This window comes from Chiroxiphia lanceolata, chromosome 17 (genome assembly GCF_009829145.1).
Source record: "Chiroxiphia lanceolata isolate bChiLan1 chromosome 17, bChiLan1.pri, whole genome shotgun sequence".
NCBI lineage: Eukaryota > Metazoa > Chordata > Aves > Passeriformes > Pipridae > Chiroxiphia > Chiroxiphia lanceolata.
This window is the reverse complement of record NC_045653.1, coordinates 4,715,888-4,742,800: the sequence shown is the minus strand read 5'-3', so window position 1 is coordinate 4,742,800 and position 26,913 is coordinate 4,715,888. Positions and strand designations below refer to the sequence as shown.

The window sequence follows — 26,913 nt, the reverse complement described above, 5'->3', positions numbered from 1 at the left end:
CCCCGAAACAGACAGCAAGTCAACGGGTGAGTTGGGAAGCATCTCACATGGTCCCCTCCACCTGCCCTCTGACCAACACTTTATCGCGAGACCCTCAAATACTGGGGAAATCTGCTCCCACTTTTTCACCCTGGTGTCCCAGTAAAGAGATTTTGGGTTGTTTACCAGCACAGACGACTCTCACTAACACCACTTACTTATCTGCCCTTTCTGCCCGCTGCAGGCAACCAGCCAGATGGGCTGGAGCTCCGTGGTGCAGCTCCACAGCCATGTCTTCTGCCAGCCCCAGGGATGCAGCCACATTGCACCAGGCCAGTGGGTCCTGCCGGCCCTGAGTCTTCTTCTCAGCAGTGGCCTCTGAGTGCTTCTGCACGCCCAGGAAATGAGGTGAGAGAAGGCTGTGATGACTAAGTGCCTCCCTTTCCCATTTCTTCCTGAATGTCTCCCCCAAGTCAATCTACTTTATTCTTTAAAGGGATCCTTCATTTCCAATCAACATTGCTGGTTCAAGCCTCCCCCATCCCCCAGTTTAAGTGCTGAATACCTGTTTCTTGAGGGCAGGGTTTAGGTATTCTCTGGATTACATTCTTGTTGCTATATAAATTGAAATTTCTTCCTCCTTCCTTATTACAGACTATCCCGAAAGTCCTTTTGTCAGAGGGAATTAACAAATCTTTGTGACAACTCTGATAAAGAGTGTTTGGTTAGCTGGATTACATTTACTGGTGCCAGCCCCAAATGAGTCCAAGTATCTGTTGTGAGGTGCATCTGCTGTGACATGTCTACAAACAAATGGCAATGGGAAAAGAGAACAACTGAACAAACAACTGCATTTCTCGCTCACGGCAGTAGCCCGGAGCTGCTGGGCACTCCCAGGACTTGTCGCCTCATGCTCACATGAGCAGTCTGCTCTTGAGCTGCCTCCAGAGCTGCCAGCCCTTGCAGGAGCCCTTACAGGGCCCTTCCAAGAAAGATGCCAGTCTTCTCTGCCCTTTGCCAGTAATGGGATGGCCTGGCAAAGGTAGCTGGGACACAGGGAAGCACACGGGGTGAGCCCCCCAAAGTGTGATTTAACGCCAGTGTGCACGCAGATGTCCCAGCTGGTCTTCCCAGCTCTGCTCAGCAGCCCTGCTGCAGCCAGCCAGAGATCTCTGCCCATTGCTGTTTAGCAGATTGTTGGGAATCCAAGCAGTAGGACCTAGAGTTTTTGGGAGGCTCTGTTACCTTGTCCATGGTGCCTCTGCTGGGAGAGTAAATTTCAGAGCTGATGAAATGATGTAGGTATCCAGCAAAGTGAGAGCAGAGAGAAAAATTATCACCTGAATGTGCTGCCTCCTGCTCTGCCTGGTACACCATGCACTCTCACTTCTCCTTCCTCTCAGAGGCTGCTGCTGGTGGTTTTTATGGGCATTCTCTGAAGTGTCTCCCTAAAAGAATGTTCTGCTGCTTCTGTTATCTCTGCAATCCCTCATCAGGACAGAAAATGCTTTGTTGATAAAGCTTTGTGAACAGCTCCTGTTCACACCTACTCCACAAATCACTTTTGACACACAACACACAGGCCCCATAGGACACAGAGGGACATCCCTTCCCATGGCCCTGTGGCCTGTCTGGCCCGGAATAGAGACCGTGGTTCCTGCAGTTTGAAAGAAGAGATAAGGGAAGAAGTATGGATTTGAGAGAGGCAAAGTGAAAAAGCAACAACAACAAAGATGTAACGCTGGCAGGAGTGGTAACTATCTCATAGGAAAGAGGGGATATATTACAAAAGAAACAGAAAGAACTAATGGGAGGAACTCTGTCTAGCTGTGATGGGCTGTTAAGCACCCACTCAGGTGCTCACTCCCCTCCAGTCAGATGGGGGAGAGAATCAGAAGGGCAAAATCATGAAAAAACTAGTGGGCCAGGATGAAGGCAGTTTAGTAAGTGAAGCAAAGCTGCACAAGCAAGCAAAGCAAAATAAGGAATTCAGTCACCACTTCCCATCAGCAGGCAGGCATTCAGCTGTTTCTGGGAAAGCACATAAGGGATACTTGGGAAGACAAACACCATAACCTTGAATATCTCCATTTCCTTATCCTGTCCCTGAGCTTTTATTGCTGAGCATGATGTCCTGTGGTGTGGAATATCCCTCTGGTCACTGGAGGTCAGATGTGTGTCCCCCCCAGCCTCTCACCTCCCCAGCCTCCTTGCTGTGGGGGCAGAGTGGGAAAAAGAAAAGGTCTTGATGTTGTGCCAGCCCTGCTCAGCAGTGGGTAAAGCACTGGGTTGTTATCAGTGTTGGTTTAGTCAGAAATGCAAACCATAGCACCCGACCAGCGCTGCTGCAGAAACCCCGCTCCACCCCAGCCAGACCCAGTCCGGCAGCTGGAGCAGAGCCTGGTGAGAAAAGAGCAAGACCCAAGGGCAAGGGGATTACTTCTTTCTTGGCAAGGCCATTCTGCTGGGATCCTCCTCTCTTCCCAAGAAAAGATCAGCTCTGCCAGCCTCCTCTCACCCTTGCAATAACTATTCTGATAGATCCAGCTGCTCCTCTCTGCCACATCCATCCAGCTGTGGCACAGGGATTGAAGGGGGTGCCTTGCCCATTGCTGTAGTGCTGCTGCCTGTGTCTGTCCCCAGCTGTAGAGTGAGATGAAGCTGTAACCAGCAGCTCCCCATGCTCTGAAAGCCAGGGGAAAGCCCGAGGGTCAGGCCTTCGGCTGGTGCTCCAATTATTTCAGGGTCATTGCCTGAGAAATGGTTGCATGGTCTCAGAGTTCTGACTGGGATGTATAACATCACATCCCTCCATCCCAGCAGAGCAGTGGCGGCTCAAAGTGATCCGTGCTATTCTAAACCCAGAAATCTGCAGCGCCAGGGAAAACATTGACAAAAAGCTGCTTGTTTAGTTTAAAATACCCTTACAAACTAAACAGCTTAAATTCCAGGTTGTGTACAATGAACTGCACAGTGTAAAAATTTTTTCTTGGTTTATCTGAGAAAAGTATGCCAGTGGCAAAGCCAAGCCTGGTTTGTTGTTGTAACTAGGCACCGTTCTTAGCAAACTCTCCTGCTAGCTGCAGTCGTTGTGAATAACTAATGGATGTTGCATAAGAAGAGAAACTCTGCAAACCTAGCTGAAACCAGCTGTCTTGCTGGTAGTGCAGGGAGCACCTCTCGAGGTGGTGATCATCTGGGGACAAAGCAGTTGGGGCCAGCAGACCCATTAGGTCATCACAGCCAGCCACCTCTGTATCACAGACCACGTAGTATCATCTGTAAAACCCTGTAATGACCCCCATAGCTTGTATTTCAGGGAGGTGGGATGTGTGGCTGTCACTCAAATTCCACAGAATTACACTACTTTATTGGGTGACAGCAAGACATGAAGAAACTATCACTTCCACTTTTGCTCTTACAAAATTCAGCCTGACTTTCAGTTGGAACATTTCTGGCTGCAGTTGTGCCATGTGGTCACTCGGGTGGTTGATAACACGCAAATAGGAGCCCTGGTGTCTTGGTTAAATTCCAGTTTAGAGAATCATATTCTGCTTTGCCACAGCTTCCACCATTTCTGTACTAGCTGGTGATGCTCTCCCTTTCCTGCCCTGCCCTACATCTCAGGGTTACTCCATCCTGTCATCTGCAGACCCTGGTGTGGGCTTGGGCAGAGATCCTGAGGTTCCCAGAGAAAATACCAGAGCAGGGTCAGCCTGATTGTGGATTGCAGCCCCTGCTCCTGTTCTGATGGCACAAAAACCCCTGTCACACCAGAGACATGGTGTCCCTTGGGAAATGCTCTGCCTCTCTCAGGGCCCACCCTGACAGGACTGTCTTTCCCTGGGGACAAACAGACCCGCTGCCCTCCCCTGCGTGGAGCCAGGGCTGGTGCCCTTCTTTCCTGGGCAGATGGTTTGTACATGCTCAGCAAATCCATCATGCCTGAAAGGTGCTGACCTATCACATGCACACACACAACTGCACAGCACCTCCACAATGAACCTGATGCTTCCAGAAGGTGTTGGTCTTGCGGCACATGGACTGTGTGATGGACCAAAAAACACTGTTCTTCCTGATTTTTGCTGTGTGGCAGCACAGCTGGGGCTGCTGTACAGTGCTGCCAGCCAGCCTGCACATCCCTGGCTGCTGTAAATATCTCTTCTCTTCTCTCCAGGTACAACATCTAGGCTGAAAAGGAGCAAGTATCTGGGGAAATGCAGGCAGCAAGCTCATCTTCAGAGATGGCTGTGGTTGCAAAATAAGTCACTTCCAGATGCCTTATGATCCCTTGCAGTGAGGGCATTAAATCAATACCTATTTCACTCCTATAGGCAGGGTCCTGCTTATGTCAACAGCTGATGCTTCAAAGCATTAAGTAATTACAAAAGTGAACTGCCCTGCAGAGTGAGATATGAGGCAGAGTAAAGATCTCTTTAGACCAGATTGTTGTGACTGATGCTGTGTAACCTCCGAGGACACTCAAGAGACACTTTGCCCTTGAATTCTGTGGAGAAAGAAGGACAAGGGATTTGTGTGTGGCACCTCCTGGCACTTCCTTGCGTGAAGGTCACCGGAGGGATGATTATGGTGAGCATTTTCTGGAATCAGTGCTGTGAAGACAGGCTGTGAGCGGTGGTGCAGGTGCTGCACGGTGCAGGTGTGTGCCCTGCCCTTGGTGGCAGCTCAGGTCTTTGTCACCGGCCTTGTATTGTTGCAATCACTCATTTACTCTCGGTAAAGTCAAGCCAATGTCTGGGAGCAGGCAGTGCTGAGCGCTTGCCCTTGCTCCTCTCCAGACTCCTGCAGGCAGTGTCGGCATCGAGCCCTGAGTGCTGGGGGCCAGGGGCAGACTGTGTGTATAGTTTGCAGCCCCAGATTCAGTCCTGCTGGTTTGGCTGTTACACGCTCAAACCCTGAGTTTCCCTTTTCCCTTCATGCTGGGGAATTTCTGGTTGTTAATTTTACAGAAGCACCCAGCGAATCTGAGTAATGCAGGGAAGCAATCTCAGGCTGCCTGAGCACGGAGGAAGCTGCACATTTGGCATTCGAGAAAATGTATGCAAATAGCTTTTCCAAGGTCTTCTCATCACCATCCACGTTTAAAGCAATTAAACCTCCTTCAGAGTGACACTTCCATGCAAAAAACATTATACAGCACGTTGCCAAACTTCAGCACAGCCAAATAAATCATTGGAGGCAACGATTCTGGGCTCTGAACTGTTGTTCTCCAGATGAGGAATAAATCAACTGCAGCAGCAAGAGCAGCAGCTGTTTTTAGAGCTAGTAAAGGTCTCTTTAGCTTGACTTCACCTTCTCTGCTCTCAGTTGCGCTCGCTTCTGCAAAGATTTGACAGTCAGATATTTATAGAGCGACAGCAGGAGTCCCACTGCAAACAGGATCAAAATCAAGCATGAAAGGAAGTCATCAGGATTTCCTCAGAATAAAATAAATATAGTAAGGGTGCAAATGTTCCTTCAGGGGAAAGTAAAAGCACACGGCACAAATGGTGCCAGTGCCAAAAGCAGACAGTAATTAAGCCTAGAGGAGAGGGAATCTGGAAGGGCGGCGGTGCTGGTTCCAGGAGATCACTCTCATGGGCTGAGCTGCTTCCTAAGCCTTGATTCAGCACATGCCTAACCCCTGCTGAGGTCGGGGACTTTTAAGCAGGTATTCGACTGCTCTGTCAGATTGCAGGTTAGGGGAGGGGAAAGCGATCCGTGGCTGAGATGGGCGCCTCTCTCACCTGGCGCCGTCACTGACGGTGCAGCCAAACACAGCCTGTGTTGGTGTCACCCGGCTCGTGTCAGCACCACATCACTGCTCTAACGGGAGCAAAACGCCCAGAGGACGGTCCTGCCTGGTACCCAGCTCCCACGGAGCTCTTTCCAGGCTGCATTACAGCTCATCACAGCAAACGTTGAGCCAGGCGGGCGCTGCCCAGGGACTGCTGCAGGAATCGGCAGCACTACGGCAAGGGGGGACAGCAGGGAGAGCTTTCCATCCTGTGGTCTTCATGGGGACATGTGTCATATGGGGACCTGGAAAACAAATGCCCTGTTGGCTGTGGAGAGCAAGGCAAGCCTCCCCTCCCTCATCTGACCAAGATGAGCAGGAATCTGTGCCATGTTCCCTGTTTCTGAGCCATAAACCCCAAAACAGAGCCTGACCTTGCTACGATTTTAAGAGAAATGAAAGGCTGCACATGTTTTAAGAAAGTCCTACAAGCCCATTCCTTGTACATCAAAGGGCAATGACTACAGAGGCAGTGCCTGGGTGGTCAAGAGGTTCATCTCTTTGCCTTTCTAATTAAATATTTATTCCAGTTAATCAAAATCCAAGCCGGGAAGAAGGTTAAGATGGCTGGGAGGCTTCATACTTTATTCCAGCAACATATCCAAATATATTCACAGAATTAATTAGGATTTTGCTGTGTGCCTGGGAGTGCAAGGAGGGATTCAGAACAGAGCCATTCCATAGGGTCACCTCGGCAGTTTGGCACTGGTCAGCAATTGAGTGGAAATGGTTAAAATCCCCTCGGTTGTAGCTGTTGAAGGAAATGGGCATTATTTTGCTGCACGACAGAAAAATTTATATTCTGCATTTGAAACACCATATTTAATGGGGCTGTGGAAGGTTCTTATTCACCATGCAACCATCTTCTCCGCTTGGGAATCCAATTATGCTGTTGGCCTTTGTGAGTTAATTTTGCATTACATAATTATGAGTTAATAGAAAGTAATTTCCTCTGAAACGTTCTTTTGTTCCTGGTTGTCCTTGTCCCTGGATTTGTGGAAGGCAGTCACATTTCTACATGGTGTGAAGGCGTGAAGTCAGGTGGCTTCAACAGAGGGAGAATTTCATCTCACCTTCTTGCCTCTGCTGTTAGTTTTGAAATGCAGCTGTGTGTCTGAAGAGTCCAGATGTTTCTTTTCCATCCCTGCCCCCTGGTAGGAGTTAGGCAGGGTTTCACCTCTGCCTGCACTGCCCTTTCATCTGGTTTTACCTGATGTCCCTCACAGACCAGGGAAGCACAGCACTCTTCCACCCCATCCACAAACGAGGCTGGCCCCAGTGGAGAGCTTTCTGGCATTCTTCTCTTGACCTGCTGGTGTACTGGAAATGGCCTGTTTATTTTCTGACTCTTGGACAGCTTGTGCTATTCGGCAGTATTTTACCCCAGCCATTGTCACAGCTTTTTGAGAGGGACTTTGTTAAGTGGTATTTTAAAATCTGGATAAATTACTTGCACTGAATTACACAATAATTCTATCTCTTGTTGGCTGAAATTTCCTTCCTTGGGAAATTTTGGAAAGTAGGGCCTGATGTATTCCCTTGACTGAATATTTAGATCTCAAAGGCATTTTATGAGTCTTTGCATAAGTCCACTTTGTCTGGGAGAGATGATCAGCCTTCAGAGGTGGGCTGATGCAGAGGCAACAAAATCACTTGAATCTCTGCAATGTGCCATGAGAAGATAAACATTTTAGCCTGTTTCTCTGATGAGAGCTACCTTCCAAGTGAACATGGAGCTCTGCAAAATCATTTCTGTGGATAGTGCCTCCTTTTGGGAGCTATGACACATCTGTTGACTGTGGTAGAATGAGTCATCCCTGTGGTTAGGCACATGTACAGGTGCTATTAAGATCAGAGCCCTAATAGCCTTGTTAGAAAGTGTAGTGGGTGGCATAATCTGAGAACTGGTCTACAGCACTCCTGCGTGCAAGGAACACCTTTCAGCGTTCCGTGGAGTTGTTCCATCCTAATAAACAAATACCTGCTTTTGGTTTCCTTTCTGTTACTGCTGACACGTCGATGTGAGCTAAAATAGCTGCACCCGTGGGTGGCAGTGGTCTAATACCCAGCCGAAAATGCCAGGGCTACTTGGGTGTGCTCTTATTGCCAAATTAAGTACACACCCTGTTGTGTCTTTCTGAAAACCTGCTGCATCAATAATTATGTCTCTGATCTGGCACATGGCATACATTGAGTATTTATTGCACACGCTGGGGCTGTGGGTGTACATGTAAAAAATATTTACATTCCTACTGTGCATGCATCCTCTGTGTCCTGCTCCTGCTCAGAGCCTGGGATGACACTGTGTTGCCTTTAAACAGAGCTGGAGCAAGCCCCATGTTGCAAAGAGACATTTAGTGAAACACAGAGGAAGCACATTGCTTTTGCAAGGCCTAGAGCTGGTCAGCATCCAGTCCATCCCATGTCTCCGTCTGTCTCTGAGTGACACAGCTCAGGTTCCCACTTCTCTCACAAACCATCTGGCAGGAGAAACTCCAGGGAAGAGCCAAAGCAAGCAGCACTGCTGAGCAGCTGGAGGGCTGACACGGTGTGATGCTGCTTGTCCTCACCTTTATAAATGGAGGCATTTTCCTAATCACAGGATGAAGTCTATTCTGGAAAGTCTCTACCATTGGGGCTGAAGGTATCAGAAGCTGCAGAGTCCATGACAAAGACTGCAAAGCTGGTGAGGGCTGTGACATCCTTGCTGCAACCTGTCCTTCACCGAACTGGCATAACAAAGATTATCTGCCCAGGTGAGATAGTCCACGTCCAGTCTCTGTGGAAAGCAACAGTAAGAGATGGGCAGCTAAAGTGGAACAGCCCTTTAATGACTGTTTCAAATTCCAAACCGCAGGATTATGTGCCAGCCCTTTTACCCGCTCTGGGGTCATCTCTTCTAAGGGTCTGCTGCTGACCCTACCAGGCAGTGCTCCCCAGCCCTGTGTCTCCCTATGGCCCTTGACAGCATGTGGTACTGCCAAGACCTTGGGGCACTTCCCAGGCAGATGGCTTTGCTCCTTGGCCCTGCTGTCCCACAGCCATTCCGTGGCTGGGTGCAGGATCTGGCCTGCCCCGCTCTGCCCAGCTCGGCCATGGCCAGTGTTCATCAGGAGAGAGCAGTGAGAGCACCACGTTGGGCTCCCACACCCAGCACTTGAGCAACCGTGTTGGTGCCACTGTGAGGGTGCAGCTCCAACCTCCCCAGACTGCACATGGTGCAAGAGCGTCCGTACCCTCCCTCCAAGCACCGCACTCGAGCTGGGGCACCCCGAGCCATCAAAACAGCTCTCCCTCCAGTGATGCAAAATGCCTTTTATGTGGAGACATGCTCTAAGGGTGCAGCTATGTCTTCTCAGGAGTGTAGGTGCACTGGCAGGACCTGTCCCTCCATTCCTGCTCATGGCCACGCACCAACAGACCTTGCCTTCCCCTTGAGGCTGTCGGCAAAGCTGCTCACACAAGCCTTCCTTAAAGTGGCTTGGGCACCACTGATACCTTAAATTCTGAAGAAAGTGGGACTTTGCTCATCCCCCCGGGCTGGGAGGGCTGGAGCAGCTGTTGCAGGCTGGAGTGTGGCAAGTGGAGGAAGGTGGTGGGGCAGTGCCAGGGCTCCCCAGGCACGAGCCACCCGCACTCTCTGCAACAGCCCTGCTTGGGAGCGCTCCCACCCCAAGTCCTAACCTGACCATGTGGAATGATCTGAGACATTGAAACCTCTCCTCATGTTTAACTTCATTTTATTTTATTGCAAGAGGGCAAAGGGAGGGAGAATAGCTTTGGCTGGTGTTCCTAATCCCTTAGCTGGGTGCAGTGGAGAGGCAGGGCAGGGAGAAGAGGGGAAGAGACCAAGCGAAAAAAAAGGGTCAAAGTGAAGTCGGTTGACTGGAGCTGAGTGGAGTCCTGGGAGAGAGAGAGAGGGGAGGTGAGTTAGAGCAGGGCAGCAGGGAAGGCATGTCCCATGTGGCTCCAGGGCTTCCCTGACTTCACTCATCTGTGACAGTCCCCATTGCGGCACCCAGGGCCTAGGAGCCAGTTTCTGGGTGGCTCCTCCAGCAATGTCATTGCTAATTAAATACGTTCTATAGGTTAGATTATCGGTTGTGACGATGTCTCACATTTGACCATGTCTGCATCAAACAAATCATAAACTAAGCAAGAAATCTTCTTGGGTTTCCTTGCCCAAGGCATCCTTTTAGGAGTTGGCTAAACGCTATTTTGTGAACAACAAATCCAGCTGCCACTTGGCCATGCAGTTCTGCTGCAGTACTGTATGCTCCCAGAAATTCATAGGGCTCAGGGTTTAATTTGTTTCAATGAAGGTGGTGGTGGAGTGGCAATCCTGGAAAACAAGAACAAGTACCAGTTTCCTCATTCCTGAAGTTAATGCAGCTCATGCAGCCTCTCCAGGGAAATCCCTGCTTTCCTGCTCAGCTTCCTCAATCTTGAGGATCCTCTGCCCTCGAGATCCTTCCGCTCCTTAGTACATTAAGAAAATTAATGCCTTACCTTTTAATGAGAGACTTCTACTTTTCTGCTAAAACCTGCTCTTTTTTTTCAATCTTCATTTTTATCTCCTTCCTCCTCTGAGAATCTGTGTATCTAACAGAAACACGTTTGTGTCCTGTTTGTCAGACGCAGGAACTGTTTTCTTTATGTGCTCTTACTGCATCCAGGCTCTAAGGGGGGCTAATCCTTCCTGGGATTACTGTGACACACAGCCATACCTGCAGAATTCTTTATCCCAGTGTCTGGCCCCAGGCTGACGTGGGGCTGGCGCTGGACAACACCCAGCCCCCAGCCAGGCAGTCATCATGTTGTGGGGTCCAATGTCTGGGTTGAGCAATGCCTTGCTCCCTGCTGGGGAGAGGCTCGTCCTCAGGATGTGAGAGCAGTCCGGGGGGGACACACCAGACACATCCTGGCAGATGGTCTGTCCCCACCTCCTACCCCACAGACCATCATTCCTGAGGGTGCTGCTGCCTTCGCTGCCCACCCTGGGCGGAGGCAGCTGGCTGTGCCTGGCCCACAGCCTCCCTTCCTGCCTGGAGACTGGGCTTGGTTGTCTCGGCACTATCTGCTGGTGAAGTAAGAATTACCTCTCCCTCCGGCCTCCCCCGAGCAAAGTCAGCAATCATAAATGAGGCAAAAAACAGTGCTCTATGGACTGGGCTGGGCCCCATCTGCTCTGCAGCTACTTCTGGCTCCCTCGATGGGGATGGTGTTTCTGGTCTCCCATATTTTCATTTTCAGGCATCTCCGCATCTCGTTCCAACTCCTCCTACACAAAATGGGGGAACTGCCCACAAATGTGTGCAAAACTACTTAATTACTCCGTAACCGACTGGGCTGCTGGTTGCTGGTCGTGCTGATTATTGTGCTGACCGTGATGCCTTCGCCCCCTCTTCCCTTCCACCCATCTGTGCCCATCACCTCCTCTCCAGCTGTGCCTCCTCCTGCACAATGTCCAGGGGCACCCAGCACTCGCTCAAACAGACCCCTGCTGCTTGGTGGGCTGGGGCGGGGGGGTTCAGCCCTTGCTCTCCTGGTACTGTGTGTCCCAGGTGCACAACTGGGTGTCGCAGGACCATGGCTGGGTGCCCTGCACCATTGGTGAATGTCGCAGGGCCATGGCTGGGTGTCCAGGGTCCGTGGCCAGGTGCCTGAGCCACTTCTGAGCGTCTTGGGGCCGTTGTTGGGTGTTCCAGGAACGTGGCCGAGTGCCCTAAGCCATTGCTGAATGTCTTGGGGCTATTGCTGGGTATCCCAAGAGCATCAGCGAGACGCCCCGGGACCACGGCCGGGCGTCCTAATGTCATTGCCGGGTGCCTCAGGACCCTCGGTGGGTGTCCCAGGACCACGGGCGGGTGTCCCGATGTCACCGCCCGGTACCCCCAGCTCCACCGGCGGTGCGCGGGGCGAGGCGGGGCGGTCTCTGCCGAGGCCCCCTCGGTGCGGCGGGGGTTCGCGGCGGGTCCCCGCCCCGCGCCGCGCCGCCCGCCCCGCTCCGCCCGCCCCGCTCCGCCCCGCCCGCCGCGGCACATTCATGCGGCGGCGCTGGGCGCGGGCGGCGGCTCCGAGCGGCCCCGGCGCGGCGCCTCCCGCCGGGCCTCGGCGCATGTGAGCGGCGGAGCGGCAGCAGGGCGGCGGCGGCGCCGCATCGGCCATGCGGTGGCCCCGCGGCCCCCGCGGCGCCTGGCGGCTGCTGCCCCGGCGCTCGCTGCTGGCCGCGCTCTTCCTCTTCTCGCTCTCCTCCTCCTTCCTCTACTTCGTCTATGTGGCGCCGGGCATCGGTAAGCGGCGGGCCGGGGCCCGGGGCGGGGACGCGGGCACGGGCACGGGCACACCGTCTGCCGCTGGAAACGCTGAGTAATCCGCGCCCGGCCGGCCCGGGGGCCGCGGCATCCCCGGCGAGGGGCGGCCGGGCCCGGCGCAACCGGCTGCGGCTCGGCGGAGCCCCGGGCTGGGCGCTGGGCAGCGCGTCCCCGGTGCCCCCCGGCGTGCGGGTCCCCCCGGCGTGCGGGAGCCGCCGGCCGCGCTCCCCGCGGCGCTCCCGGGCTGGCGGGGCCGGGCAGGGGGCAGAGAGCGCGCTGCCCGCCCGCTCGCCCGCCCCAGAGTTTGTTTTGAAGAAGTGGAGTGTTGTCCGAATGCTTGTGGTCTGAACGTGCTCCCTGGCGGAAATCCTTCTCTTTTTGTCAAGTGGGAAGGTGAGAAGTGTGTGTTTTAGAAGGCAAGTGTACTCGTTCCTATGTTCCCTGTCATAGCTTCGTGGGGTCTCGAGAAGCCGTTTATCAATATGGCCAGCACCCGGTGCTGGTGGGGCTGTGTGTCCATCTCCCATGAGATATAGGAAGACTTGTGCTCGGAAAGCATCTGTTCCCTTCATACATTGTAACTGATTTCTGTAAGGAGCCAAGGCTCTCGGTTTGGCCTTCAACCAAACTTTGGCAACAATTTATTTCTATAGAAACAGCCCTTTCCAAAGGAATTGTGAGTTTCTCCTTGAAATGTCATTGGTATTGCTCATGCCATTCCTAGCTTGGACATCCCAAGGAGACCTCTGTGTGTTTTCAAGGTGACTTTTGCGGGTTTTTATTTACAGATAGTGTCCCGTGGCTGCCACTGGGCTTTGGGAGCCTTTCCCAGGGCTGAGTAGGGGTTGGCTGGTGTGTGAAGCCCAGCTCATGGGGCCTGTGACCTGGGCACAACCCGAGTGAGGCTCTGCATGGTGGGCCTTGCCATGGTGGCCCAGGGCTTTGCTGTCCCTCAAGCTCCTGGCCGCTGTCCCACAGGCTGGCCAGGGCTGCCGAGCCACTCTCTTGCATCTGTTGGAGGAGTTTCACACTGGTGTTAATGGGAGGTGCAGCTGCTCCCTCTGTAAGCACAGCCTGGTTCATCCCACTCATGTGCTGCCATGGGGCTGGCGGCCGTTTCATCTGATGCCTCCGGCAGCCCTTTACAGGGCAGGCACAGGGAATGTCTTCTCCTACACTCGTGGCATGGCTGTGGATGGGCTTCCCCAGGCCCATAGCTCTACAGTTTAAGAAAGAAACTTCTCTTGTAAGGATGGTTTTGTTCCTTTTTTAGAGTGTTCTGATTCATCTTATGCTGCTTCTGCATGGTCACCAGTCCTAGAGATGCTGGAGTTGCTGTAGGGTATAAAATGCTGTTTAAAACCAGCTCTATGCACATAGGCTTTTCCCTGTGCAGACCTCAGACAATATAGTCACGTCCCACCCAATGTTCTTGCTACCTGTGGTGCCCGAAGAGGAGGCAGAGAGGTATCAGTGGTCCCTGTCCCCACTCACCCATGGATGTCAGCGATGTTCTGAGTCATCTACTCATCAGGTGACAGAAGAACTGCTTCCTTTTTTTTTTTTTTTTTCTTCCTCTTTCAGCCAAAAATGTTCCATCATGAAAACCCAGCCCAGTATTCCCAGCATGGCTGGGCTGGTCCTCCCAGCACTTGGAGGGAGTTCGTTTTCAGGCCAGAGTGATGAGGAAAAGCTTGGAAGAAGAGCAAGTGAGACAGAACTTGAGCAGACTGGGGATTTCAATGAATGGTTGGTGTGCGAGTGATGGACAGATACTGTCACCAAGGTGTTCTGGGGCCTTTGTCCTGCCCGCTGCTGCCCCAACACGCCAGGGTGGGGCTTGGCTGGTTTTCTGTGGCCACTGAGGGGCCTGGGGAAGCCTCTGCCCAGAGACCATCCGTTGCAGGGCGTGCTGGGGAAGTGGCTGAAGAAGAACTTGCATTTCATTGGCTAAACCAGGGGCAGGAGAGCGATTAATCCATCCCTTGATTGTACCGCATTTGAAAAGAATAAAATCCAAATAAACGGGACCTAAAGCTGCAAGTTAGCTTGAACCAGCCGGAGCCTGGAATGGCTGGAAGAGCTTTTGTCTACCCAGTGCCACGGGCTGCTGGGAAGGGTCTGCTTCAGCCAACTCTGCTCGTGGGGGTCAGCAGCTGGAGCCACCCTGCCCTGTCCAGGCAGCGTCAGCCCTCTGGGCTGTGAACAGCCCCATGGCAGGACAGCATCCCCTTGGCAGCGTGTGCTGTCACCATGGGTGGGAGCCTGTCCCCAAGCCCCACATTTGAGGGGGAAAATTTCATTGGTATTGCTGAGGCGTGTTGTGTTTGAGCAGTTGTGCGCCAGTGCCAGGAGAAAACTGGGACAGTTGCACTTCTGGGTGCTGTCTCAGCGCATTGGTGTGGAGCTGGCATGCTTGCTGGCTGGAAAAGCTGGATAACTGCTCCTGGTGCCCTTTGGAGGTGGAGAAGGGAGCCCACCCTGGGTTCTGGGTGCCACTTGACTGACGGTGGTGTGTGGCTCCTCACAGCCCAGGTAACCCAGCAGTCTGCTGCAGAAGGAAATGCAGGAAGAAATTCATGTTTACTGTCAGCAAATAGCCACGCTTGGTCCCTGCAGGGAATCCAGGGCTTTTGGGGCTTATGTTTGTGTCGTGCCTGGGTTTATGTGATGCCTAGGGTAGCTCCTTGTTTCTGTCCTTCACCAAGGTTTCCTCCTACAGAACTGAAATGTTCTTGTGGCCTCAAGTTTGCGCAGAGTGATCCAATGTAAACAGCCAGTGCTGCCTCCTTCCCAGCACTCCCATCCAATACCCGTCTGTCCTCCCCACACGCCACCCTGACAAATAAATCCCTGGGCTCCTGCAGCCACCTTGGGAGGTGGATTGCCAGGGACCCAGCTGATGGCACAGATACAGCAGGCTCTCCTTGTATTCGACGCTGTTCCCTGGCGCTCGCTGGCTCTTGTCCCTGCCATGGGGTGATTATGTGGGCCTGTCTCATCGTGGCCATTGTGTGCGGGATGAGGCGGCCAATTGTTCTGCTGGCGGTGAGCTGGGGGCGAGCCGGGGTGAGGCACAGCAGGGCTGGTGGGGATGCAGCGTCTGGAGGCTCCAGGAGATGCTCTCGTATCCACGCGGGTCCCACTGCGAGGCAGCAGGTACACAGCGATGTTTGTGCTGGTGGGGAGGTTGCTTGTGCTCCTGCCGAGGTCCTGTGAGCAGCTGGCTGGGCTTCCACTGCGAGAAATCCCACTGGTCTCATCCTTGGAATGAGCAGAGCTTGGCACCAGGTGAACAGTTTTGTCCTGTTCTGGAGGCCAGTGGGCACCTCGCAGGTTTTTTTGCAGGGCTTGTTCTTGGTACTGAGGCTCTTGCCCTCCTGGGACCAGGTGCCCTTTGTGCCTCTTGCCTTCTCCAGAAGGGATGTGCAGAAATGGGCTTGCCAGAGTTACTCTGTCCATGCCCGGACCCCAGTCTTGGAGCAAGGATAATGCAGGTGCCAAGAGTGTGCTGACTTGGAGGTGAAACACCTTGAGAAACTGTTTCTGTTTAGTCCTAGTTTCTGCCTCTGAATTCATTCATGGGGTTGTGGGCCCTCCCGGGAGCTGGGCTCAGTCCCTGCCTGTCCTGTTTTCATGTAGTGGTGGCTCATATGGTTCTCCTAAAAGTATATGGTTTTATGCTTTTTGAACAGGGCCTAGGAAATCAAGGGAATTCCTCCTGCAGCTGAAGGCAGAAATGCTTTTTCAAGCTGCTTGCACTGCAAGTTGCTGTTTCATACTGAAAACTCTTCTGCAACAGTAGGAATTTCTCAGACCTTGGACTGGGTCCTGGGGGAGAGGGTGGGCAGGGGCTTTCCCTGGTGCTCTTGGCTTTTCCCTTGTTGTCTCCAGACGTTGGAGCCTCTTTATTTAATTTTTTTTTTTTTAACTTAGGTTTGCACAGGAGCAGTACTTGGTTGGATCTGATGCAGGAAAATAATGCAGAGAATTTAAATTATTGGGTGAAAGATTGTTACCTTTGTGAGAGAGCTGTAATTCAGTCTGGCTTTACTTCCTCAAAACTTATCAGGAGTTGCTCCCGACCGGTCATACGGGGCATGAGGTAGCACCATTTGCCCTGAATTACGTTTGTGATGCAAGAACTTGATTTTGATAGGCAGGAGTGCTTTGAAGCACTCTTCTGTCACGCTGTGTGCTGGTGACCAGCAGAGCAGTGCCATGGGGACCAACAGCTGCCTTGGTACACCTCCTTTGTCCCTTTTGGTCTTTGGTAGAATGTTATATGGCCAAAGGTGGCTGATCCAGTGCAGTTATTTGATGCATCAGCCTGGCAGATCCTAGCACAGAGGAGTTCTGGGGGGGATTAATGGCAAAAGATTTTGCTTGTCCCTGATGGAGGGACCACGGGATGGGAAAGTGGTTGAGTTGCCTGTGATGGTGAGGAACAGAGGAGGTGTTGGTCCCAGACAGGGGGATGGCACGGTGGGGACATGGAGCTGGGGCTGGTGAGTCTGGGTGAGAGGATTGAGGCAGTCAGGTGTGAGAGTGAGGTTGCTGCTGATTTTTGCCTTCTATGCACTTCTGGGGGTATGTGGGCAGAAGGAGCCTGGTTAGAGCCAGTGCTGGTGGAGAGGAGGGCAGAAGGGGGATGGCAGGAGAGACCCAAGGGAGGGGCAGGGAACACTGGCCATGGTGGGGTGCTGGTGCCCAGCTTGTCCAAGGATCACACTAGTGAGCTGTGGTGGCTTTGGCTTGACTGAGCAGAGGCTGGATGGAGGTGCCCCTTCAGGTTTGCCAGCAGCTTGTTGGGTGCCTGGACACTGCCTGAGCAGGGACAGAAGGTGAAGGTGCAGCTCAGAATAACGAAATGAGGTTTGTGCTGTCATAGCCCTGGCTTTCATCTCTAGGTCTTCCCCCTGCAGCTCAAGGGAGTGTGTGTTTTACTATGAAACACCGGCAGCGCTGCCCTCTTTCCCCCTCCTCTCCCCGAAAGGTCTGCCAGGCAACATTTCACAACCTTAGGAAGGAACAGCCCAATTCCACAGCATATCCCACGGAGGATATTGCAGTCATCAGATCTGACGGTGACTGGGGGTAGTAAGAAACCCTCAAATGCTCCTTGATTCAAGAACTTCGGCTCCGAATCGCCAGTGCTACCAGTGGAAGGAGACTGGTGGCAGCTGTGGGAAATCACTCCTTTGGCAGCACCATGTTCTTCCAGCACTGAGGCTCCTACAAGGCACATCTGGGCAGGAGAGCAGCCCCATTCCACCCAGCTGCTCCTGTGCCAGTGCATCCTAGGTACTGGTGATGCAGAACATTGTTTGGAGACCACCTCTTGCTCAAGGCTAACAAATTACAAGGCTTCTTTGAGGGCAGGTGAATTACTGGGTTTTCTTTGCCTGTAAGCACCTGTGCTGTCTGTCAGGCACATCTGGTTTGGGTTATTTTGCTAGTGTCTTGCAGGGTGTTGCAACTGCAGGGAGTATGTGAAGAGTTCATGTTTCATCTGTCTATCTCTGGAAGCCTGGCTTGTGGAAGCTGATCAGCAGACACAAAAGCTTCCAGGTATTGGTTCATTACTGCAAATGGAATGCTTCAAAACTTCAATGAGCTGTAACAGAGCAGATTTTAAAGCAAAACCCTCAGTGCTGTCAGCCCAGGAGACATAGTCTTCATGGGTTTGGGAGCCCGTGGAAGGCCAGGGCCTCAGCAGGCACTCGGCCACTTCAGGTGGCTGCTGCCTGATGGAGATAAGGGCTGTGACACTGCTGCTTTGTTTCCTGAGCTGATCCTCTGCCTCTCTTCTAGGTGGACTCATTAATTGCATTAAACTCAGACAGCATCTGCTCTGCAGGGGCCGATGAACCCCCCAGGGACCACTGCAGGGAATGGAGATGAGCAGTGTGGGGAGCTGTACATTTGCACTTGATCCCTTTTGAATGCTGTTACAGTTGGTGGATTTTAATATCCAAGCACATGGAGTCTTTAAATACTTAATTTTATTGAAACTTCTGGGGAACCTCACCAGGGTGGCACTGGTGACCCTCAGCCAGTGGTGGTGGCATGGTCAATATTGCTGTTGGCCAGGTAGAGCCATGCAGAGCCCTCTGCTCTCCCTGTGGCAGCAGCAAGGGGCGACTGATCTGGAAGGGAAGCTGATACACAGCCGTAGAGAGTGAGAAAAGCTTTCCCTGAACAGTTTTATTTTAAAGCATCATTGTCACAATAAAATGTGTGTTTACTTTGACAAAACCTTTGCAGGGGTTATTTTAGTAGAGTTTATTTCCATACAGGCTTTTCCTTCTCCGTTGCACTCAGACTGTTCTGGCTGTGGCTTTGGCTGGCAGCGTTTTGAACACGGGTGCATTAGGGTGGTTAATGTGCATTTGAAGGTTTTCTAGCACTGGCTCTAAATACCGTGGGGATTAGTCCTGTTTGGAGAGATGGAGCAGAAAATGTATAGTGGACTATGCTGTTGAAATGCAAAATCAACCCACCACCACCTCTCAAAAATTTCTGATTTGGGGTTATTTTTTGGAGAGTGTGAAATAGGTAACGGTAAAACCACCAGGGCTTTCAGCATTACCCTGGAGCTGCTCTTATTTTGAAAGGAAAGGTGGACTGGAAAGCTGAGGGTGATGTCAGTGCCCGGCAGGAGAAGTGCCCTTGGCCATCCTCATCTGCTGCTTGGAAGGGTCCCAGGGGTGACAGCAGGACAGCACGTGTAGTCCTTGTCCTGGTGGGAAGCATCCTCGTGGGTGCAGAAGTGGTGTGGAGTGTGACAGGCAGGGCTGTGGGCCTCTTTTTTCATTACAAAAGGAATTTCCTGGGGCTTGCTGGTCTTGCTAAAGTGAAGGAGGGACCTGGGGTGAGGCAGGTTTGGGGGATCCATTGTGCTCCATAGTGACTTATGGGTGTTTTGTGTAAAGCCACAAGCTTGGGTGCACCTTATTTGATACTGTGTTTTCCCAAAGCATGTAAATACTATTCCAGGGGTCTGAGAAGCTCAGTTTGAGCTCCTGACTACATGGGCGAGGCGAGATGGGTCAGTGCTTGCTTGCTGGGGCTTTAGCTGAAAGTGTGGCCACATTGTGTGTGACTTACTAAAGATCATTTTTCTAGGTTTTTGTTTGAGGTGCAAAACCAATGGGTTCTGCCGTTTGCAAGTCTGTGGTTGTGTGTGACATCCCCAGACTAAACAAACCTCTCCAGAACCCTTGCCCTGAACAGGGTTTTTGTCCTGGGGCCCCTCTGAAGATGCTGTTGGGGTGCTGGCCAGGCACCCTTGCAGCACAGGGGATGCAAGCTGGGGTGCCCATCTCTGTCCCCTGGCCCATGCAGCAGGGAAGAGGCTGCTTCCAGGGGATGTGGGTTTTTTCTCTGTGTTGTGCCTCAGTTTCCCTGCTCAGTGGGAGCTTGTGCTGTTAAACCTGCTGCTTCCCTGCCCCAATGAGCAGGTGTGTGCCTGGGTGGTGCTTGGGCTGTGTGTGAGACAGCACCTGTAAAGCTGTTCCCTCGCTGTGCCTTTCTAATCCAAAAGGTAAAGGTTGAGAAATATTTCTTATGGAGGATGCCACTGGACATGTCATCAAAGAAAGCAAATACAGGCAAACCCCCACTGCACTGCTGTGGGTTGGGCTGTGGTATAACCAGTACAGGCAGTGTTTGTTTGCATGTCTAGGGAATTTTATGGCAAAAATTATTGATTGGTTGTATTGAATGCTATTGCCATACAAACAAATCAGAAGAACCTCTTGAAACCTGGTGCTGTGTTAGCCACCTCCTTTGCTTTGGAGAGGCTGGGAACCAAGTGTACTGAAACTTTAACTGTGCTCATACACTGCCAAAAGGCTCCTGTGTGGGGCTCGGGGGGTTTCCCTGCACCAAGGAGGACAGGCTGGTGAGGGCTGTGGGATGCCCACGGAGGACAGGCTGGTGAGGGCTGTGGGATGCCCACGGAGGACAGGCTGGTGAGGGCTGTGGGATGGCCGTGATACAGGAGCACATGTTCTTAATTTATGATGTCTCCCCATAGCAGCAGGTTGGGATTTTGGATTCAAAGTGGACTAGGCAGCTACGTGAATACTAATGCTTATAAAGTGCCTCTAAAAAAGCCTGTGCAAACCATTCGGAATAGAAGAGGAAAGCAAACACTGCAGTGCTCCAGGCAGTCAAGTGCGAACTGATGTTTTTTCCCTCCCTACCTGGCAGGAAAAGGAAGGCGTTTCAGTCCCTGCCTCCGTGCCCTCTGCGTCAGCGGGCGCTGGCAGAGGCTGCGGGCTGTGGCTCGGAGCCCTGGGCACCTCCTGCAGCGGCTGCTCCGCCTGGAACGCCCGGCGGCGGGGCTGGGGCAGGGCCACGGGGCTGTGGGCTGGGATGCAAAGGGGGGAAGCTGCAGGGAGTCAGCAGGTGATGCCCAGACCACAGGTAAATAAACCTGCTGGAATGGCTGTGTGCCGTGGCAGGAAAGCCCAGAGCTGCTGCAGCTGGAAACTAGTGCGGGCTGTGCCCAGGGCACGTGGTGGTTTCTGCATAGGGCTGCAGCAACCTGCATCGAGGGAGAAAGCAGTGGAGATCACGTTCCTGTTGGCAAATGGGGGGTTCCCTTGGAGCTGGGCCACCTGGAGGGGCACAGGGTGGCCCTCGGCTGCAGCAGCTCCCGCAGGAGCGTGAAATGCTTCCACACATGCAGCTCGCTTTTATTCTGCAGTAATTTTTTTTTTTTCCCCCTCAGTGTTTTTCCAACTCATGTCTTGCTGCCAGAGTCCATATTAATAATGCATGACTTTTTTTTTTTTTTTATGGTGCTTCCTTCCCAGCGTCCCTTTCAGTTGCTGAGTCAGAGAAGATTGTTATAGCAGCAACCTCTGAAGCGGTGAAATGCCCCTGCAGTGCTCAACTGCTGTCATTTATCATCCCTGCTCCTCTGCGGGCAGCTCGTTCCCTTGCCCGGCTGGGGGAGAGGATCCCAGTGCCAAAAGTCCGATTCCTGCTGTGCCAGCTGGTGACTGGTGAGCTGAGCTCTGCTCAGCCTTCCTGGCTAGCGTTTGGTGAAAGCAGATATTGCCTCTGTTGGCTGCTTTCTTTTGGTTTGAAATCCTGTGAAATTTTTTCCAGATCTGCCTGAGACTGTGCTTTGGGATTGTGCCCAAGACTTTTTTTTTTTCCCCCCTCATTACTAATTTTTAAATAATTTTTTTCCTCCTCCCTATACTCCCCTTGAGATCTGTACCTGGGCTTTTTAGGGTAATTGGGATGACAGAAGCCCCATAATGTGTTAATGTGGTTAAATTAACTTAAAATCCTTCCAGTAGCTGTTGAAATGTGCCTGGCTGCTGCAGGAAGCCTTGGAGTTGCTAATGCAGCATGGAACAGAGGTTTGTAGGTCTCCTGCCTCTGGGTTGGGATAAGCCCCCACTGGATCACCTCCCTGCAGAGCTGGTCCCAACCTACTGGGTCTGAAACCCAGAGGGAAGTAGGCAGCAATAGCACTTTTCAGAGAATTTGTCTTTTAATGACTTCAGTAATACCTGCACTGTAAATTCAGGAGCAGATCTGTCTCTCCCAAAGCATAGCTTTGGGTGGAAGCTGTTGGGGTACTCACTGTTGGGGAGTGGGGACACACAGCCTCAGTGCTGGGAAACAGCATCTTCATAGTCTTCCCTCGCTCAGTGTTCTGCCTCTTTGGGCTTTGAAAGACTCACCTGTAAATTTTATCCCAGAGCCAAGCAGGAGAGGAGCAGGACTCACCTGGTGAAGAAGGGTTTCCTTTTCCCAGACTTCTCAAACTGCCTCGTTCCCTTGTGTCCCACTGTTGGGGATGGCACGAGCACGTGTGGGGAATGCAGAGGAGTAGAGAGAGGTCTGGGGCTGGGAGGGGAATGGTGCTGCTTTTCCCTGCTTTTCTGGGAGCTGACCGGAGCAGCTGGATGGGGATGCCACCCTTGGGAGCGGGGTGTGTGTGAGGCTGACCCTGCTGCACAGCTGCATCTTGCTCAGACTGGGCTCTGGCCTGTCTCACAGTGGGAATGGTTGCCCTTGTCATGGTGTGCTTCCCACTCAGCACCAGCCTGTTCTGCTGAGGCTCTACAGTCCTGGGCTACTGATTCATTCCTTCCGAGGAAGGGGAAGCTGCTGTGGTGTGAAATTCTCCCAGAGCTGCAGTGCATCCTCTTTCCATACTGCAGCCTGGCTCCCTCGCTCAGGATCAGGGATTTCTCTTGTCCTGGATTTTTTTAAGGCTTTGCTGGTTGTTGGGTGCCCAGTGCCCTGGCCTGGGGAGGGAGCAGACTCCTTCTGTGAGTGGCTTTTGTCTGTTACAGGGGAAGCTTTGCAGAAGGATCCCATGAACTTCTGGGCCTTGAATCCACATGGCCTTGCTGGAGCAGCCTCACTGGGGTCACCAGCTGCCCCAGTGCTGCTGCCTGCCCCGAGGGGCACCTTCATATTGCAGCAGCCCTGCTTGCCCAGTGGTGACACACAATGCCACCCACAACTAGTGAGACGAGCAACTTGCTTCTCGGCTAACAAGATTTAGGTGGATTATGCTATGTATTTAATCAAGGGCTAAGCTGATTGCCTTATTTGGCATGGATCAAAGCCCTTGAAAATGCCAGCCGGGAGACCAGCTATTGAGTGGGAATATTCCTCAGCCGTGTGCCTGTGTGGCAAGGCTTGCTTTCGAAGAAGCTGAGGAGGGAAGTTCAGCAGGCAGGTTGCACTGCAGCAGTGCCCAAATGCAAAACCAGACAGGAGAAGTCTGAGGTGATGGGGAGGTAGGAGCATGTGAATGTTGTCAGTCATTGACCATCTCAGAGGACTTGGGGGAGAAGGCTTCCTTTTTTCTAGTTTTCGGTTTGAAACCATGTTTCTAGATACATAAAGCTTCTTGCTGTCAGGTAAGGGAGATGCTCTGGCATTTGGCAGCCCAGCTCCCACCTTCTAGAAAAGTAGCTGTGACTGGAGTGAGCTTGTATGGCTCTGCAACAGAGACCACATTCTCCAATGCTTTCACAGAGAGCCCTGCACCCCCTGCAGTGGCTGCCACCAGTGTTGGAGCTCACAAGGGTCTCATCTCCCCTTGTCCTAGTCCCCACTGCAGCATTGCCCTGGGACCCTGCGGGATTTCGGATGTGATGGTGCAGGAGCTGGTACTGGTTGTGGAGGAACAGAGCAGAGGATGGTCCTTGCTGCTGCCAGCCCAGAGGCACTCACTCCTTGCTGCGGCCTCTGCTGTGCAGGGGGAGCCCATGGTCAGGAATTGTCACTATAGACAGGTATGGAGGCAAGTTTAAAATGACTTTCCAGTTAAGAGCTGTTGTGCTCATCAAGGTCTACCTGAAGTGGCAGGGCAAGGGCATTGTCCAAGGTGTTGTGGTGTCTCTTTCCTGCAAAGGTTGGGTTTTTTACCACGAGAGGTGTGTTGGTACTCTTGGGTGCCCTGTCCCCATGTCTGATATGGGAGTATGCTCTGCACTGCTTCACCTGCGTGCAGCAAGATATCCCAGCTGAGCAAGCTGTTGAAAATACACTGGTTATTCAAAACACCTTTTCTCTTTCTTAAAAAGAGAGGTTTATTCCATGAACCAGCCTCTGTCTCACTGCTGTTTGATGCAAGGAGGGCAACCACAGCTCATGGTTCTCATGCTTGGTGAACGTGACAGTCGGCACTGCCTGTTGTAGAGCAGAAAATACCCCAACCAAAAGGCTCAGCTGGAGGAGACAGAGACGGGCAGCTTCTGCTTTGAGGTGAACCAGACTCTTCTCAGGCAGCAGCAGGTGCTCCCCACAGCATCACTGCTTCTTCCCCTTCGCCCACAGCAGCACTGGGGCTTTGCAAACACCTCTCCTCTCTGACTCTCAGGCCTTCTCATGTCTTTGCCTCAGCACATGCTGCAGCAGGAATAACCCTGGAGCAAATGCAGGGACATACTCAGCCATGTCCTGCCTGTGCCGTGGGCATGGGGGTCCCTTGGCCTGGCTGCCCTTTCTCTCCTGGATGTAGCCTGAGCCCTGGTGCAGGGCTGGCAGAGCATCTTGTGTGACAGCCGGGTGTAAAGTGTTCCATGTTTAATTTATTGCTAATTAAACCTGCAAATGAGGCGCTGCCTCAGTTCTCCTCCAGCTCAGACCCATTATGCATCTTCCTGCCCTAACTTGTATGTGTAATTACAGGCAAGGATTGGTCAAGCATCCCTTTGTGTTTCAGAGGCCTGGGCAGGCTTGCTAACATGCAATCATCCTGTCAGCCCAGCTTTTCGATGTCTTGGGCTGTACCAAATGGTCTGACACTTTCTAGGCTGCAGCAGCAGGGTCTCTGCTGGTACCTGGCCCTCTTAAGCAGCTCCAGGGTTGGTTGTTCTGTGCATCAGGCTGAGAAGGGCCATAGGGCAAGAGCAGATGGAGGGAGCTGTGGTGAGAAGGGGGGCGGGGGCTGCCCAGCTTCAGGGCGCTCGAAGTTAACCCTGCTTTCACCTAATTAAAATAGAAAAACTGCCAGTCAACATGGTGATTGTCTGGTTTGCTGCTGCACTGCAGAAAGCTGATGGCAAAGCAGGGCTCACAGAGGGTGCTGACACCAACCCTTTTCCCTGTGCTGCCCTCCCCCAGCAGCTGTACATGAGGTGTCCAGCCTGGCTGGGGAGTGGGTCACAAATCCTCACATTATGGAATGCTGCTGGAGAGTGACATGGCATTTATAGGGCTGCCAAGGGCTTGGCTGTGTGGGGGACAGGGGCAAAGGGGAGGATGGTCTTTAGCTGTAATACCTTAGGGAAGCAAACACAACCTGGACAAATTGGGTAACTTGAGTGGATAAATTGGTGTAGTCTAAAATTCCGTTATCCAGCATGGAAGGAATGGTTGGTGCTTTGGCTGAGAGGAAGAGGAGGAGAGTGGGCTGCTGCATCTCTGTGGACTGGTGCCATGCCCAGTGGGTTGGAGGGGTAATGTGAGCAGGGTCTGTGGAACACCAGCCCCAACCAGCTCCTTCCCCATGGGGCTGTTCTGGCCCGGAGGAGTCCTTCCTTCACTGCCTACCCAGCCCCTCTGGCTGCTTGATCTGGGAGCACTGGCCTCCTGTTCCCAACGTGTTTATCTTTTCCAAGGTAGCTGAATGTCTGACTCGTGTTTGCAGAGCTTGACTTTTGGCCACAGACAGGCTGGAATTGATTGGTTTATTATTTTTCCCCCCTCTCCCCCATTGGTCATATTGATGAACGAGTGGTCAGATCCCTCAGCAGACGCTCAACTCCAAGTCTTAAACTTGAGTTGCTGCTGTGTGAGAGGAGCTTAAAGGTGTTTCTGTGGGGGGGTGGGACAGACTTGAGGGGGTGTTTGCTGTTCCCTGATGTGCCCCTATGTGTGCTCATCCCTCCCCAGGGCTGTGAGGGGGTGATAGGGAAGAACTTTGGCTTGGATGCCCCCAGGCAATTGCAGAGCCAGAGGGCTGGTGGCAGGAGAAGGCAGTGATGGCTGTTCCTGCCCACGGTGGGACATACAGGGCACCTTGTGCCCCAGGCTGCTGGGAGCAGCTGGGCTGGGTGCCCAGCACCCCATCCCAACAGCCTGCTCACGGGCAGCCTCCAAACTTGCATCAGGTCCTTCCCCTGTTTGTCCTTCCCCTGTTTGTATAAACCCAACAGAGCCTGTGGGTTGGGAGTCTGGGGGCCACAAGCTTCCTGTTCCTTGCAGTCAACAACGTCCTGTCACCCTGGGGTGGATCCTGAACCCCGGTTACAGCTTGGGGCTGCGGACAGGCTGATCCCTTGCTGAGCTTGCTGGCTCAATAGCCTTGTGGCTGCTTATCTGGGATTAATGTGTAACTTAATGGCAGTGCTTAGGCACAGCTCTGAGCGTGGTGCTGGGTACAGGGCGGTGCGAATCTGCTTTCTGATGCCAGGGCACTTTAGTCCCCCTTCCCATGATAAGGTTTAGGGTTTTCCTGTGCCTGGCACCAGCGTGGACACACTGTTGATAAATGTTGGCCATATCAGGGCAGGAGGGACGAGTCAGCAGAGGCAGGAGAGGAGGGCAATGCTGGGGGGAAGCCACGAGGCACAGCACTGCCCTGCTGTCCCTGCAAAGGGGTCTGTGTGTGCTGAGCCCCAGGGTCTGGTCCCCAAAGGGACAGGTCTGGGGGGTGAGGGAAGGAAGGGCTTTTTCTCTTCCCCTGTTCAAGGTGTGCCAAACAGACTCAAGCCATTGCTTTTTCTGCTGACACATAGGAAGGCGTCACACAGGCTGTGATTTGATGGGCAGTCTCTTAGGTATTAGATAAGTTCATAGATACAGGAATGATTTGTTTCTAATGAAGTCATTCCCTGTGCCGATAATGGAGTCAGTTAATTTATTTACAGCGGCTGTAATACCAGTTTGTTTGTCAGGCAGAAGAAAATCATACAAAAAAATGTTAGATATTCCAAGGCTACACAGTTCCCAACAAAGCTAATAAATGTCTTAGGACATCAGAGTTCTTACAAAATCCCATAGGTAATGGCCTGTGTGTTGGAAGTTCAAAGTTGCACCCTCTCTCTGATAGCTTTTCTGTTCTAATAAAACACAGCAGCTGGAGGGACCGTTCTCAGTGCAGCCTTTAATTATTGCAGACAAGAACAACTCTGTAATCTGACTGTGGAGGCCAAGCTGCTGTGGGTCTTAAATGGAACTGCATGGTGAGAGTACCCTTGGCAGGGAGCTCCGAGCTGCTGCCTTTGAAAATCTTGGACAACAATAATCCCATGTGGTTGAAGAATTCCAGCTTGGAGAATTTTTTAGGAGCTGAAAGGGCTGACAAGCCAGGCAGATCCATAGTGTGGA

General features: G+C 52.5%; 1 protein-coding gene across 2 annotated transcripts in view; it reads left to right on the top strand.

Moving 5' to 3' along the window:
- The first annotated feature begins 369 nt into the window (after positions 1 to 369).
- The window catches only part of B4GALT5 (beta-1,4-galactosyltransferase 5), a 45,688-nt gene continuing 19,144 nt past the window's right edge, over positions 370 to 26,913 (top strand). Inside the window, exon 1 of one of the 2 annotated variants that reach the window (XM_032705235.1) lies at positions 370 to 387. The gene's annotated coding sequence lies outside the window, so the exon portion shown is untranslated. Of the gene's footprint in view, positions 388 to 11,966; positions 12,070 to 26,913 lie in introns of those variants that run through there. The other variant, XM_032705234.1, reaches the window with a different exon arrangement.